Source organism: Hyperolius riggenbachi, chromosome 12, assembly GCF_040937935.1.
Source record: "Hyperolius riggenbachi isolate aHypRig1 chromosome 12, aHypRig1.pri, whole genome shotgun sequence".
Lineage (NCBI taxonomy): Eukaryota > Metazoa > Chordata > Amphibia > Anura > Hyperoliidae > Hyperolius > Hyperolius riggenbachi.
Window position 1 is genome coordinate 27,860,904 of NC_090657.1, and position 14,639 is coordinate 27,875,542.

The 14,639-nt window shown below is 45.5% G+C and overlaps 1 protein-coding gene across 4 annotated transcripts in view; it reads left to right on the forward strand.

Annotated features, from left to right (window-relative positions):
* PLCD3 (phospholipase C delta 3) overlaps window positions 1-14,639 on the forward strand; it is a 172,395-nt gene that overhangs the window by 59,801 nt on the left and 97,955 nt on the right. The gene's annotated exons all lie outside the window — the stretch shown is intronic.

Genomic DNA, 14,639 nt, shown 5'->3' on the forward strand with positions numbered 1-14,639 from the left:
TTACGAGCGACCCGCCGATACGAACGGCATGGATTCTGTTTCCATGGGAACAAGTCCAGTGTTCTCCCCAGAATTTTTTTCCAGCCGGGTGGCATGAAATAGTAGCCGGGTGGCATGAAATAGTAGCCGGGTGGGGCGAGTTGAAAATGCAGGGCAACTGTGCTTACAGCATAGGAGGAAGTGAGGAGGTGAGCCAATGACAGCCGGGTGGTCACCAAATCTAGCCGGGTGGAGCACCCGGCTAAAACAGCCTGGGGAGAACACTGAAGTCAAAACATTTTTTTTTTTCAAACTTGGATTTGTAGTTTTTGAGAAAATCAATTTTAAAAAATTCAAAGTAAAAATGACTTTTAAACTTGTATAAGCAGGCACAGAGGGCAGAGGTGACACAGAGGGGGACACTGGAGGCACAGGAGGACACAGAGGAGGTACAGGGGACAGAGATGGCACAGTTTTCCGACTTAAGAACAGATTCAGGTTAAGAACAAACCTACAGTCCCTATCTCGTTCGTTAACCGGGGACTTCCTGTATTAAACTTTGTAACTCAAGTCGTCGTAAGTAGGAGACTGTCTGTACTTCTTTTTAGGACGTTGAACTCAAAGAAATTGAAACTGCGATATTGCCTTCAGCTTTTCCTAAACTTGTCATATTAGCATTTTGAGATTGTAGTCTCCTTATTAGTGGTGGGAAAACGACAGGCAGATACAGTATAGAAAAATGTACACCATCAATCTAAAGATGTTTAAGCTGTTCCAGACCAACGTAAGTTGAAGTCTACATTCTGCTGGTGGCTATCAGTCTCCGGGAGAATGTCGTTTTCAACTACCCACAGCCATGCATTGGTGCTCGCTCAGCTAACCCAGTTACAGCTGAGCTCCGTACGCCGTTAAGGAGCCAATTTAATTGGCTCCTGACCCCATGATTACTGTGATCCAATCACAGTATAGGGAAAGGAAGGCTCTAGTCCAGGGGTGCCCATCAGGTAGATCACGATCTACTGGTAGATCGCAAAGGACTTCATGGTAGATCCCAACCCCACTATAGTTTCCATTTTGTATATACAAATGTGCTCCTAAAATTGTACGTAGGTAGATCATTTTGACTTCCTAACTTTTTTAAATTAGCTCACAAGCCAAAAAAGTGTGGGCACCTCTGCTCTAGTCCTTAAGGGGCCAGAACTATCTGGTCCCAAAAGGGTTAAAGAAAAGCAATTTTTTTAAAGTAGAACTCTGCGAAGTCTTAAAACATCTATAGATAAATACCCTTAATGAAACCTCTTATGAAAAGATTTATGAAATATCAGTTGCAATGAAGATCGCATGAATTTAAAGGGGCACTACAGCGAAAAACTGAAAAATTTACAATATGTGCAAAAACCTATACAAATAAAAAGTATATTTTTTACAGAGTAAAATGAGCCTTAAATTACTTTTCTCCTATGTTGCTGTCACTTACAGTAGGTAGTAGAAATCTGACAGAAGTGACAAGTTTTGGATTAGTCCATCTCTTTTTGTAGGGGATTCTCAGAGATATATTTATTTTCAAAAGCACTTAGGGCTCTTTCACATCACACAACGCGAACAGGAGCCGTTCTCCTGCACGCGTTGTCTGCCTGCGGCGTGTCATTGGGTATCTGCGGTGCGACGCAATCAGCGGCGGTAGCTGGTAATTAAACCCGACGGATAACGCCGGCTCGCGGGTGCGTTGGAGGAAAAACTGCGCCTGGGTGCGTCGGAACCGCAACGCATCGAAACGCAGCGTCGAGTGTGAAAGGTAAAATGAAAGTCTATGGACTTTCATCTTACCTTGGTTAACGCAAACGGCTTCCGTTTGCGTTAACGCACAAAGTCTGCCCTAATGTGAAAGAGCCCTTAGTGAATGGCAGTTGCTCTGTCCAACTGCCAAAAAACTGTGTAGCGAGCAGGGAAGCTGGCCAGCCTCATTGTTTAAATCCTTTTTAGGGAATATCTTTATAGAGAGTAAAAGCTTTGCTGAGAATCCCCTATGAAGAGATAAACCAGTCCAAAACCTGTCACTTCTGTCAGATTTCTACTGCCTACTGTGACAGCAACGAGAAAAGTAATTTATGGCTCATTTTACTCAGGAAAAAATGTACTTCTTATTTGTAAATGTTTGCACATATTTTACAGTTTTTCGCTGTAGTGCCCCTTTAAGTTACCGCTTCTGCATCCTAGGGGTGAGCAGAGCTCATTCAGTACAACAGAAGTAAATCTTTCATAATTTTAAATCTGTTTTTGTTTGTTCTTTTACCTGGGATTGGTTGAGATTTAACCAGTTTTGAGAATGGAATGAATGCCCAGGCCCAGGGTTATTTCTTATATGAATTTAATAGGGTGTTGTTTTGTATGAATCATGCATGACACGTTTTGTAAACATTTTATTACAAATAAAAAAGGAAGATACCTGCCGCACCGAGCTTCTCACTTCCTTCTCAACGCAGACGGTCAGAGATGCAACTTGGAACTGAGCCGAGTCAAAATGATCCGGATTAGACCTGATTGGCCTGCATAACGTTTGTATGTAAGGTGGAATGATTTTGCATCTGATTGACTATCTCCACTCTTCTGCAGTGGCCATCTGCCTCCTCATTCCTCCTTCATTCAGTCGAGCGCTGTAATCACAGCGCAGGAGATTTGGGCGCACACTGAGTAACTTCGGCACCGTCAGAAGACGGAGCAGAAGTTACATTTTAAAACTCTGTAATCCGGCCTCCAGCAATAGCTGGAAGCCGAATTATATCATTCCCCACTATCCACATGGACCTGGAGGGGGAATAGCAATTAACGTCGCCAGGAACTTGTGCAGCAGCAGAACAAGGCATATACCGGCTGTATCCTGCGTCCAAGTCTCCCGGCGGCGATTACATATGTATGCCCATTGTCTGTAAGTCAGCAGGTAGGCATGACTTCAGCTGACAGAACAATCACTCTTTTCCCTCTGCCTGCCCATGTGGCCAAAGTGGAATTGGGTCAGAATGACCAAGCTTAAGGGGGCAACTATCAGCTGTAGTGGTGTCCTTACCAGTTGTAGGTTTAGGACTGCTGGGGGGGGGGGGGGTGATTAGGGGAGCATTGGAGGAGAAGCCCAAGTAAGAAGACTGGCTTCTTGTCTTGTGGATCCGATCACCAGAGTAGGTGTATCTGTAGAGTGTGCAGGGAAGCGCTGGCACTAGGTTTATGTTTACCAGTCCAGTCCGCTAGTGGTCCTCTCCTCTGTCTCACACGTCTGTATTGTGATCTCTGGTTCTCTGTTGCCCAAAGTGATCACAAATTCTTTAATAGTAGCTGCTATTATATAATGCAGGACTTCTCTTGCATAGTGTGCAAAATCATCAGCCTTTAATCTGTGTCCTGCGGTTCACATGAAGTGTTTCTTTATCTATAGATCCACTTTAAACCGTTTAATGGCCTCTCAGATCTTGTGGAAACTTTTCTGGTTAGATTCTTCTGGATTTTTTATTTTATTTATTTTTGTCTGATGTACAATTCATGGAGCACAGAATTCAGCAGTTTTGGGAGGAGGTGAAGCTGTATTCCGTATACAGGGAAACAAAAGAAGCGGTAATAATCTCCTCTCAGGTGTGCCACAACACCTACATAGACCTTTATACTGATAAAAAAAGATATATGTAGCAAAAATCTGAAGCAACTTGAGTTTATATGCAAAAATACAAAAGGTTTTTTATTGAAGACAACATTTGTGCAAAAATATTTATAAATAGTATCCGTCAGGGAACATTTTCCATAGCAGAGAATGGCAAAAATGTATCAGTTGTTAACATCAAGATTAGTGCAGTTGTGCCAATTGAGGCGACAACGTCGACTTGTTTCGGGATAGACCCTTCATCAGGCCTCCACAAATAGAGACAAATCTGTATACAGTGGGTTGCAAAAGTATTCGACCCCCTTGAAGTTTTCCACATTTTTTTCATATTACTGCCACAAACATGAATCAATTTTATTGGAATTCCACGTGAAAGACCAACACAAAGTGGTGTACACATGAGAAGTGGAACGAAAATCATACATGATTCCAAAGATTGTTTACAAATAAATAACTGCAAAGTGGTGTGTGCATAATTATTCGGCCCCCGTTGATCTGAGTGCAGTCAGTTGCCCATAGACATTGCCTGATGAGTGCTAATGACTAAATAAAGTGCACCTGTGTGTAATCTAATGTCAGTACAAATACAGCTGCTTTGTGAGGGCCTCAGAGGTTGTCTAAGAGATTATTGGGAGCAACAACACCGTGAAGTCCAAAGAAAACACAAGACAGGTCAGGGATCAAGTTATTGAGAAATTTAAAGCAGGCTTAGGCTACAAAAAGATTTCCAAAGCCCTGAACATCCCACGGAGCACTGTTCAAGCGATCATTCAGAAATGGAAGGAGTATGGCACAACTGTAAACCTAATAAGAGACAAGGCTATCCACCTAAACTCACAGGCCGAACAAGGAGAGCGCTGATCAGAAATGCAGTCAAGAGGCCCATGGTGACTCTGGACGAGCTGCAGAGATCTACAGCTCAGGTGGGAGACTCTGTCCATAGGACAACTATTAGTCATGCACTGTACAAAGTTGGCCTTTATGGAAGAGTGGCAAGAAGAAAGGCATTGTTAACAGAAAGCATAAGAAGTCCCGTTTGCAGTTTGCCACAAGCCATGTGGGGGACACAGCAACCATGTGGAAGAAGGTGCTCCGGTCGGATGAAACCAAAATGGAACTTTTTGGACAAAATGCAAAACGCTATGTGTGGCAGAAAACTAACACTGCACATCACTCTGAACACACCATCCCCACTGTCAAATATGGTGGTGGCAGCATCATGCTCTGGGGGTGCATCTCTTCAGCAGGGACAGGAAATCTGGTCAGAGTTGATGGGAAGATGGATGGAGTCAAATACAGGGCAAACTTGGAAGAAAACCTCTTGGAGACTGCAAAAGACTTGAGACTGGGGCGAAGGTTCACCTTCCAGCAGGGCAATGACCCTAAACATAAAGCCAGGGCAACAATGGAATGGTTTAAAGCAAAACATCTGTGTTAGAATGGCCCAGTCAAAGTCCAGATCTAAATCCAATCGAGAATCTGTGGCAAGATCTGAAAACTGCTGTTCACAAACGCTGTCCATTTAATCTGACTGAGCTGGAGCTGTTTTGCAAAGAAGAATGGGCAAGGATTTCATTCTCTAGATGTGCAAAGCTGGTAGAGACATACCCTAAAAGACTGGCATCTGTAATTGCAGCAAAAGGTGGTTCTACAAAGTATTGACTCAGGGGGCCGAATAATTATGCACACCCCACTTTGCAGTTATTTATTTGTAAAAAGTGTTTGGAATGATGTATGATTTTCGATCCACTTAATTCCAATAAAATTGATGCATGTTTGTGGCAGTAATGTGACAAAATGTGGAAAACTTCAAGGGGGCCGAATACTTTTGCAACCCACTGTAGTTAACACATGTTATTAATAAACATCTGGACAACATGAAGCCAGGTATAACCACTCATCCAATTTTCAGACACGGGAACCGCACAAGGCAGGAGCTGGAGAGGTGAAGCTGGCCAGGAACAAGAGCAGGAACTATGGTATTGCCAGACAATTATAGGAAGGCAGAATAGAGAAAAGGGATTGGTATTGCAGGCAACACCTTTTTTTATTGGTGAACGAATATATTTTTATAAGCAAGCTTCTGATGACCTTTTGATGCATTGTCAAAGCCTTTTCAGACAAAGTTTTACTATCTAATGAGTCCCTCCTTCTCTAAACTAGTACTAGTGGTGCAAGGCCCCTTTTACACTTAGGGCCCGTTTCCATTAGCGCGGAAACCGGGAGGAATTCGGTGAGTTTCCCCGCAGGCAAACCATGCATGGAAACTATGGTGCCGCCGGCCGAATAGCTTACCTTAGCGATCCGTCCGGAGTTGCCGTCAGTTTCCGTGCGGGAGGCTACGAATCCCATAGCTGTGCATGGCATGGCTTCTGGGATTCGTTGGCGTTCCCGCTACCCAGGAAGTACCGCCGCGCGGTGGCTAGTGCAAAACGGGCCCTTACCATTGTCACGTTGTGGTACTTTCCCCCACCGCAGCTCTTTACAGCGGCCGTTAAATAACTATCAAACTGTTCTTCAACCCCACATACCTATAGAGCTTTTAGCCAGCGACAATAGGAAGCTTTTCAGAAGTCTCATCACAGCCTGTGTGAAAAACAATGCCTTGTTTACCAGCTGTTTGTAACAATTTGTGTCGGCGACAAGGCTAGAGCCATACTATGTAGCTAGGTTACACTTCTCTGTCACTATTCACAGAGGAATAATTTTATGTTTTTGCCCTGCCTGCTTTCTCACAGATCATATGAGAACAGCTGAGGGATTTTTAGATACAGAGAAGGACTTGAAAAGGACCTGTATTTTTTCCTTACTTGGATCCCCCCCCCCCCCCGCCCCTTATACTGTTAGGCAGAGAGAGCTGCAGCTGATGATTTACACACATTTGAAGCTATATATCTGCTTTCTATCATTCTGAATATATTTAACTCACAGTATTAGAGACTGTGAAGATTGTTTCTGTTTGCTGGATGTGCTGGACACAGTCCTCCATAGTGATGCCCACAGTGAGAACTGTTCTCTGTAAATGTCAAATTTTCTTCATATAACACATGAAAAGAAGCCTTTTTGTGTTGCCATTTGCTAGTAATTACTGGAAATATGTTACGTGTAGAATTTTAGTTACCGTAACTTTGATAGTTGTCCTTTAAAGTCTATGAGACATGACACACTGCCTGCTGTGCGATGTGACGGAAGTGCTCTGGGCGGCGCAAAAGTAACGCACAAGCTGCAGTGCATTACCTTGTGACTCCTGGTAGAGTACTCACATTTTTCTTATACTGCTGCTTCTACTTGTTGATCCAGAGTGATAGGTCAGCTTTCATTGGCAAACTCTTCCTAAACCCTCACCTACCCCAACCAAAACTGGCTGCACCCCTGTCCATAGACCACCACGGACGAGAGATTGAGTGACACAGCCACACCCCCACTTGCATCCTGATTTAGAGGGATGGTGAACAATGGTTTAGCCACACCCCCTGTCCCAGAAAGCAGTGGACATGAAAGGACACCTGAACTGAGTGGGATATGGAGGCTGCCATATGTATTTACTTTTAACCAAGTCCTGCTGATTTCTTTGGCAGGAGTAGTATAGGATTAAGATGAAATGGGTCGCTAGGTAAGATAGCAGTTTTTGCCCACCACTAATGATCACCTGGCTTTTTTTTTTTTTTTTACTAAAATTTTGGTGAGGGCTAACATCCACCAGGCCTCTAGACTCTCTTCAGGCCCTAGGCAACTGCCAAGGATTGCCTTGTGGATGATCCATCTCTGATCTGGCTCACACACTGGAGCCAAGCATGGGGCTAATCTAGTCAGACTTCAGTCAGAGCACTTGATCTGCATGCTTGTTCATGGTCTCTGGTTAAAAGTATTAGAGGCAAAGGATGAATCAGTAAGACAGCCAGGCATTGTACCGTGAGAAGATCAGGCATTTTACGATTCCAGATTCTAGTTATTAAAAATGGAAAGGGTTTTTTTTAAATGCCTATTTTCATTTTTCTGAATTTGCAGTCTGCAGAACTCGGCCTCTCTCACACTGGAAGGTATCTGTGCAGTTACAGAAAAGCTGCATGCAGCAGCTTAGCAGATGGACGGTTGTGTACAAACGGCTGCCAAGTCCTTATCTGACAGTAGGACACCTGCTGGGTGAGGACATTCCTAAAGCCAGGCTTAAGCGGCCCATATGTTAGTCAATTTCAGCCATCGATTGACGGACAATTCGACCACTCTGATCAAATCGGCTAGAAAGCGATGCGGCAGGAAGCATGATTGATCGATTTTTGGCCTATTTCGATTGATTTGTTCGGTCCGGATGGAAAATCTAGGTCGATCGGCTGCTGGCGTCAGATCTATGCCTCATAGAGTTGCATTGGATCGAATGGTGCAATAATGGATTCCGATCGATTTTCAATAGATTTCATTCTGAAATCTATTGGAAATATGTTCCTACTGTGTGGCACACATCAGATTGATTCCTGTCAAATCGACCTGACAGGCATCTGACAGGAATATAATGGTCGAATCTGCTGCAAATCTATAAGTGTATAGCCACCTATAGGCTGGCCATAAGCAGCAACAACTTGTCGGAAGTAAATTTAGTTAATGGTACAAGGCATTCTAATGCGGGGTACACGCAATGCAATTTTCCTCCCGACAGGAATTTGCAACGTGTGTACATGTCCAAAGTGCACCCAATCGATAAAGAGATCGATTTTCCAATTATAAGTGCACAAAATCAAGCACTTTATCGATCAGGAGCCCATCGGACATGTCTGAAATAATAGCCTAATTCCAGCCTGTCGGGCGGGAAATTGCATTGTGTGTACCTGGCATTAAAGAGGAACTCCAGTGAAAATAATGTAATAAAAAAGTGCTTCATTTTTACAATAATTATGTATAAATGATTTAGTCAGTGTTTGCTCATTGTAAAATCTTTTAAATCCCTGATTTACATTCTGACATTTATCACATGTTGACATTTTTACTGCTGGCAGGTGATGTAGCTGCTGCATGCTTTTTTGGCAGTTGGAAACAGCTGTACACAGCCATTTCCCACAATGCAACTTCCCACAATGCAACAAGGTTCACAGACAGGAAACTGCCAGGACCATTGTCCTCGGAGTTTCTTGTGGGAGGGGTTTCACCACAATATCAGCCATACAGCGCTCCCTGGTGATCCGTTTGTGAAAAGGAATAGATTTATCGTGTAAAAGTGGGTATCAGCTACTGATTGGGATGAAGTTCAATTCTTGGTCACGGTTTCTTTTTAAGTAACACTAGTAATATCTCCATCCATATTACTATGAAAAGTTTTTTTTTTAGAGTACAGAATGCCCATCTCTTCATGTACTGCAGCTGTGACCCAGTATAAGAACCTTCTGGCAGTGGGCAGACAGCAGATTGCATCCGTTAATTCCTAGGTTCAAATCAGACCATGAACACTAACTGCATGTAGTAGATAATGTTCTCCTTGCATTTGTGTCAGTACTATTTTTGTCTGTCAGGCTGCCACAGGTATCCTGAAGGGACTTTTATACCTGGCACATTCGTATGGGGGAGTGTAATTTCGGCTCACCCTGCTCCTGCACAAACTCCCAGCTTGTGCTAAATACTATTTCACCTCCAAGTTGTAGCAACCCGGGAGGGGGGTACACTTCATTTGGGAACAGGTTTTGCTGGGGGCCAAATAACCTTTTTTCTTTAACTGATCTGTGCGGTACCCGGCTGAAACTTTGGGCACCCAAATTAGCCACGCAGCACTGCGCCAAGATCAGCTGCTTGGTCTACACCCACACAGAACAGTATGCACAGAACCTATGATGAAATCTCTTTTGCTGGATGATCTGTAAATTAATGGTATGCAGGGCAGCACGGTGGTGTAGTGGTTAGCATGCTCGCCTTGCAGCGCTGGGTCCCAGGTTCAAATCCCAGTCAGGGCACTATCTGCAAGGAGTTTGTATGTTCTCCCAGTGTCTGCGAGGGTTTTCTCTGGGCACTCTGGTTTCCTCCCACATCCCAAAAACATACAGGTAAGTTAATTGGCTTCCCCCTAAAATTGGCCCTAAACTGATACATACACTACACGATACATAGACATATGACTAAGGTAGGGATTTAATTGGGAGCTCCTCTGAGGGACAGTTAGTGACAAACCATATACTCTGTACAGCGCTGCGGAAGATGTTGGCGCTATATAAATACTAAATAACTATAAGAGACCATAAATGTTTGAGGAGTTTGTCTTTACAGGCATGCTCCATCCTCTGAACATCTGTCAAGCATTTGGTTAGGCTGGATGCTTTTGTCTTTTGCTTCTTCATCACTTTTCAAGGGCAGTATGTGCAGTTAAGGCCCATACACACGGGCTACAACTGTTGCTGGAAACACATGGCGCGCGCATGTTGCGGCAACAGGTCCTCCATGTGTATGAGGCGCGCGCAAGCAACTGTTGCTAATCAGAGCGGTCTCCAGGCGATTGACTTGGCCAATCGCCGGCAACAGCTGTTGCAGCAACCGTCCCTAGTCTCAAGTCGGTGCGGTCGTGTGTATGCTAGTCTCTAGCAACTCTTGTGAGTCCGACAGTTCATTGAACCTGCGACAGAAGTTGCTGAGCAACAGTTTCCGCTATGTTGCAGACAGGTTGTTGCCGCGTGTATACAATCGTTGCTTGTATACAACTGTCGTTGCTGGAGACTTTCAACTGTTGCTTGTCTCCATGCAACTGCAGACATCTGTGCCTCATGTGTATGTAGCTTTAGGCTACACCAAGAGTGCATGAATTGCCACTGCCGTCTAGTATGAGGTCACCCAAACAATAGCCGCATGTCCACAGGGGTTTGTGTTGCTAGCTTATGAAGAGGTCATAATTTGGGAACTCTCAGCGAAGGTTTAGCTGAGAAAAGTTGAAACATTTTTGCAGTCTTTTCTTTGCAGTCATGACCCATCAGACCAGCCTTTTCTCAACCTTTTTCCCATGAGGAACCCTGCAAATAACTTTTGGGTCTCAAGGAACCCTTGCAAACAATTTTTTGTTCTGGATGAACCCCTGCATTTATTTTGCAGGAGGCGTGGCCCCATTTGCAATTCACTTTTTTGTCCTGAGTTTTCTCCTAGGTGATATTTTTACACCTTGTTAATAAAGCGCCTTTTTAAACCACCAGCAGGAGAGAAAATAGTCAAAATTATTTTGATAGTACTTTTTTCATCTACTTTTTGGTATTTTTTCAAAGTGAGGAAAAGTTATTTTAAAAAGAAGTTGAAAAATGATATCATCACCAGACCCCGTGCGCTGCCTGGCCAATCAGTGCCAGGGAGCGCTGAGGGGTGTATCGGGACTCCCAATGACGTCTGTGACGTCATACCGCCCGTCGCCATGGCGACGGGGGAAGCCCTCCAGGAGATCCCATTCTTTAAACGGGATTTCCTGGTCGGAGATCGCCGGAGGCAATCGAAGGGGCGGGGGGATGCCGCTGCACAGCGGCTATCACAGGTATGGGCAGACTCGCCCCTCCAGCTGTTACGGAACTACAAGTCCCATAATGCATTTGCCTTTGAGTCATGACTGTGGCTGTCAGACTCCTGCAATGCATTGTGGGACTTGTAGTTCCTCAACAGCTGGAGGGTCAAGTTTGCCCATGCCTGGGCTATCATGTAGCGAGCCCTGGGCTGGCTACATGATTTAAAAAATAAAAAAAAAAAACTGCTGCGCTCCCCCTGGCGGTTTTTTAATAGACCGCCAGGAGGGTTAATTTATATTTTCAAAATGTTGTTTGCCTGAAGTCCCATTTTAATTATCACTTTGGTTTATAATGAGGGATCTTTGCCACTCTGCTCTCCCTTGGGAGGTGCACAGGAAAATCATAAGGCAGTTATTATCACTTCCTAATAATCTCACCTTGCTGCTTAGGAGCGTGCTTGTTAGAGTAGCAATGTGTGAAAATTATAATGCTGCAGTAATGACAGTGCAGAAAATGATTTGTAACAGCTACTGTAGTAACAGTGGAAGAAATGTCAGCATACGCTCATGAGCAGTTTGACCATCACAGTAATTGGGTAAAGTAGAGGCAAAATGGTCCGTGTATGTAAATGTGGCTTTTCAGATTTTTCAACTACATCTCCTATGACAGTAGTTCTCTAAGGTAGCCATACACTGGTCGATTTGCCATTAGATCGACCAACTGACAGATCCCTATCTGATCGAATCTGATCAGAGAGGGATCGTATGGCTGCCTTTACTGCAAACAGATTGTGAAGCGATTTCAGCTTGAAACTGATCACAATCTGTTGAGCTGCTCCTGCCGCCTGCCCCCCCCCCCCCCCCTGTATACATTACCTGAAGCAGGCTCCGGGACCTCTGCTCCGCGCTGCACCGCATCCCAGCATCCCACACCGCATCCCAGCATACACTGTGTCACTCCGTGACCTGGCAGTTCAAATAGAGCGCCCTCTATTTGAACTTCCTGGTCACTGGAGTGACACAGGAAGTTAATGGACGCTGGGATGGAGCAGGAACAGAGCGGTGCAGCGCGGAGAAGATGCCCGGGAGCCAGCAATAGGTAATGTATACCACTAGCGATGCGCTCCCTACCCGCGGGTGATCGACAGTCATTTCCCGCACGGCGCGATTGACGGACCGATCCGATTTCGGGAAAAAATTGGATCGGCGGGTGCGTTTAGCGCGAACGATTGGCAGCAGATTCGATCCCAGTGATCGAATCTGCTGTCGAACGGCGGCAAATCGGGCCAGTGTATGGCCAGCTTAAGTCCTGCCATCCAACCTACTACTACCAGCTTTAGATAACTGCTGCCTGATCTGCAAGACCATGTCTTGTCTAGGACCAATATATGATTGTACCATTGTTTCCTGAATGCCACAATAAGCTCCTAATCCTTCCAAATACTGAGGATTCCACATTGCTGCCTAGTAGCCCCGCCTTTGTATTCACATGTCTGGATAATTTCATCTCGTAACAAACCTTAAAGAGGAACTTTAGTGAAAAGGGTAAAAAAATAAATAAATACATTGAAAAGTGAGAAGTTAAAAAATAGGAGAGATCAAGAAATGATTGTTAATTGCCATATAATTTGATCATATTTGATTTGATCCTCAATGAGCCGGCATGTAATCATCTTTACTACTGGCAGACAAGAAAAAAACTAGACAGCACCAACTGCCGTTATGGATAACCACACCTTCTAACATTGCAATAGGGTAAAAGTTTTTTTTTTTTTTTTTTTTTTTAATGTAGCTACCGGTATGCATATTCACAGAGGGAGATACTGGCTGTTAGAAACAGTTATTTTCATTGCATTGAGGTTCACAGATTGGCACGACCTAGGTGCTGACATCACACTGTGGGAGGGGTTTCACCACATTATCAGCCATACAGACCCTTCTGATGATCTATTTGAGAAAAGGAAAAGATTTCTCATGGGAAAGGGGGATGTCCGCTACCGATTGGGATGAAGGTCAATCCTGGGTTACAGTTACTGTTTAAAGGGAACCTAAACTGAGAGGGATATGGATGTTTCCTTTTAAAGAGGAACTGTAACGACAAAACGGCCCCTGGGGGGTACTCACCTCGGGAGGGGGAAGCCTCAGGATCCTAATGAGGCTTCCCACGCCGTCCTGCGTCCCTCGGGGGTCTCGCTGCAGCCCTCCGTACAGCGGTGACGCAATATTTACCTTCCTGGCTCCTGCGCAGGCGCTCTGATGGCTGTCGGCGCCGAAGTAGGCGGAAATACCCGATCGCCGTCGGGTCTGCTCTACTGCGCAGGCGCAAGTTTCCGGCGCCTGCGCAGTAGAGCGGACCCGACGGAGATCGGGTATTTCCGTCTATTTCCGAGCCGAAAGTCGCCACAGCGCCCCCGCTGGAGCCAGCAAAGGTAAATATTGAACTGACAGTCGGCACAGTCGCCGGCTGTTCGGAGGGCTGCGGCGAGACCCCCGTGGGACAGAGGACGGCGTGGGAAGCCTCATTAGGATCCCGAGGCTTCCCCCACCCGAGGTGAGTACCCCCCAGGGGATGTTTTTCATGTTACAGAGTCTCTTTAACCACCCTGGCGTTCTGATAAGATCGCCAGGGAGGCTGCGGGAGGGTTTTTTTTTAATAAAAAAAAAACTATTTCATGCAGCCAACTGAAAGTTGGCTGCATGAAAGCCCACTAGAGGGCGCTCCGGAGGCGTTCTTCCGATCGCCTCCGGCGCCCAGAATAAACAAGGAAGGCCGCAATGAGCGGCCTTCCTTGTTTTGCTTAGATCGTCGCCATAGCGACGAGCGGAGTGACGTCATCGACGTCAGCCGACGTCCTGACGTCAGCCGCCTCCGATCCAGCCCTTAGCGCTGGCCGGAACTTTTTGTTCCGGCTACGCTGGGCTCAGGCGGCTGGGGGGACCCTCTTTCGCCGCTGCTCGCGGCGGATCGCCGCAGAGCGGCGGCGATCGGGCAGCACACGCGGCTGGCAAAGTGCCGGCTGCGTGTGCTGCACTTTATTTGAAGAAAATCGGCCCAGCAGGGCCTAAACGGCAGCCTCCGGCGGTGATGGACGAGCTGAGCTCGTCCATACCGCCAGGCTGGTTAAACAATACCACTTGCCTGGCAGCCCTGCTGATCTCTCTGGCTGCAGTAGTGGCTGAATCGCACACCTGAAACAAGCATGCAGCTAATCCAGTCTGACCAGTCAGAGCACCTGATCTGCATGCTTATTCAGGGGCTGATAATGAAAGTATTAGAGACACGGGATCAGCGGGAGAGTCGGGCAACTGGCATTATTTTAAAAGGAAAAATCCATCTCCTTCACAGTTTAGATTCCCTTTAAGGTAACATTCACAGTAATGTGTTGCGGTACAATGGAATGGCTGTATTGTAATCCTGACTGTTGCTCTGCAATATAACACCTATGTGACGACCACAGTGTGGCTGGTCCAGTGCGGTCTAATGGCGTGTGGCATCCCAACGCACTACACAAAGTGTGTTACCGCAAAATGTGCATACTCACAGTGAAGTATACTTTTCAT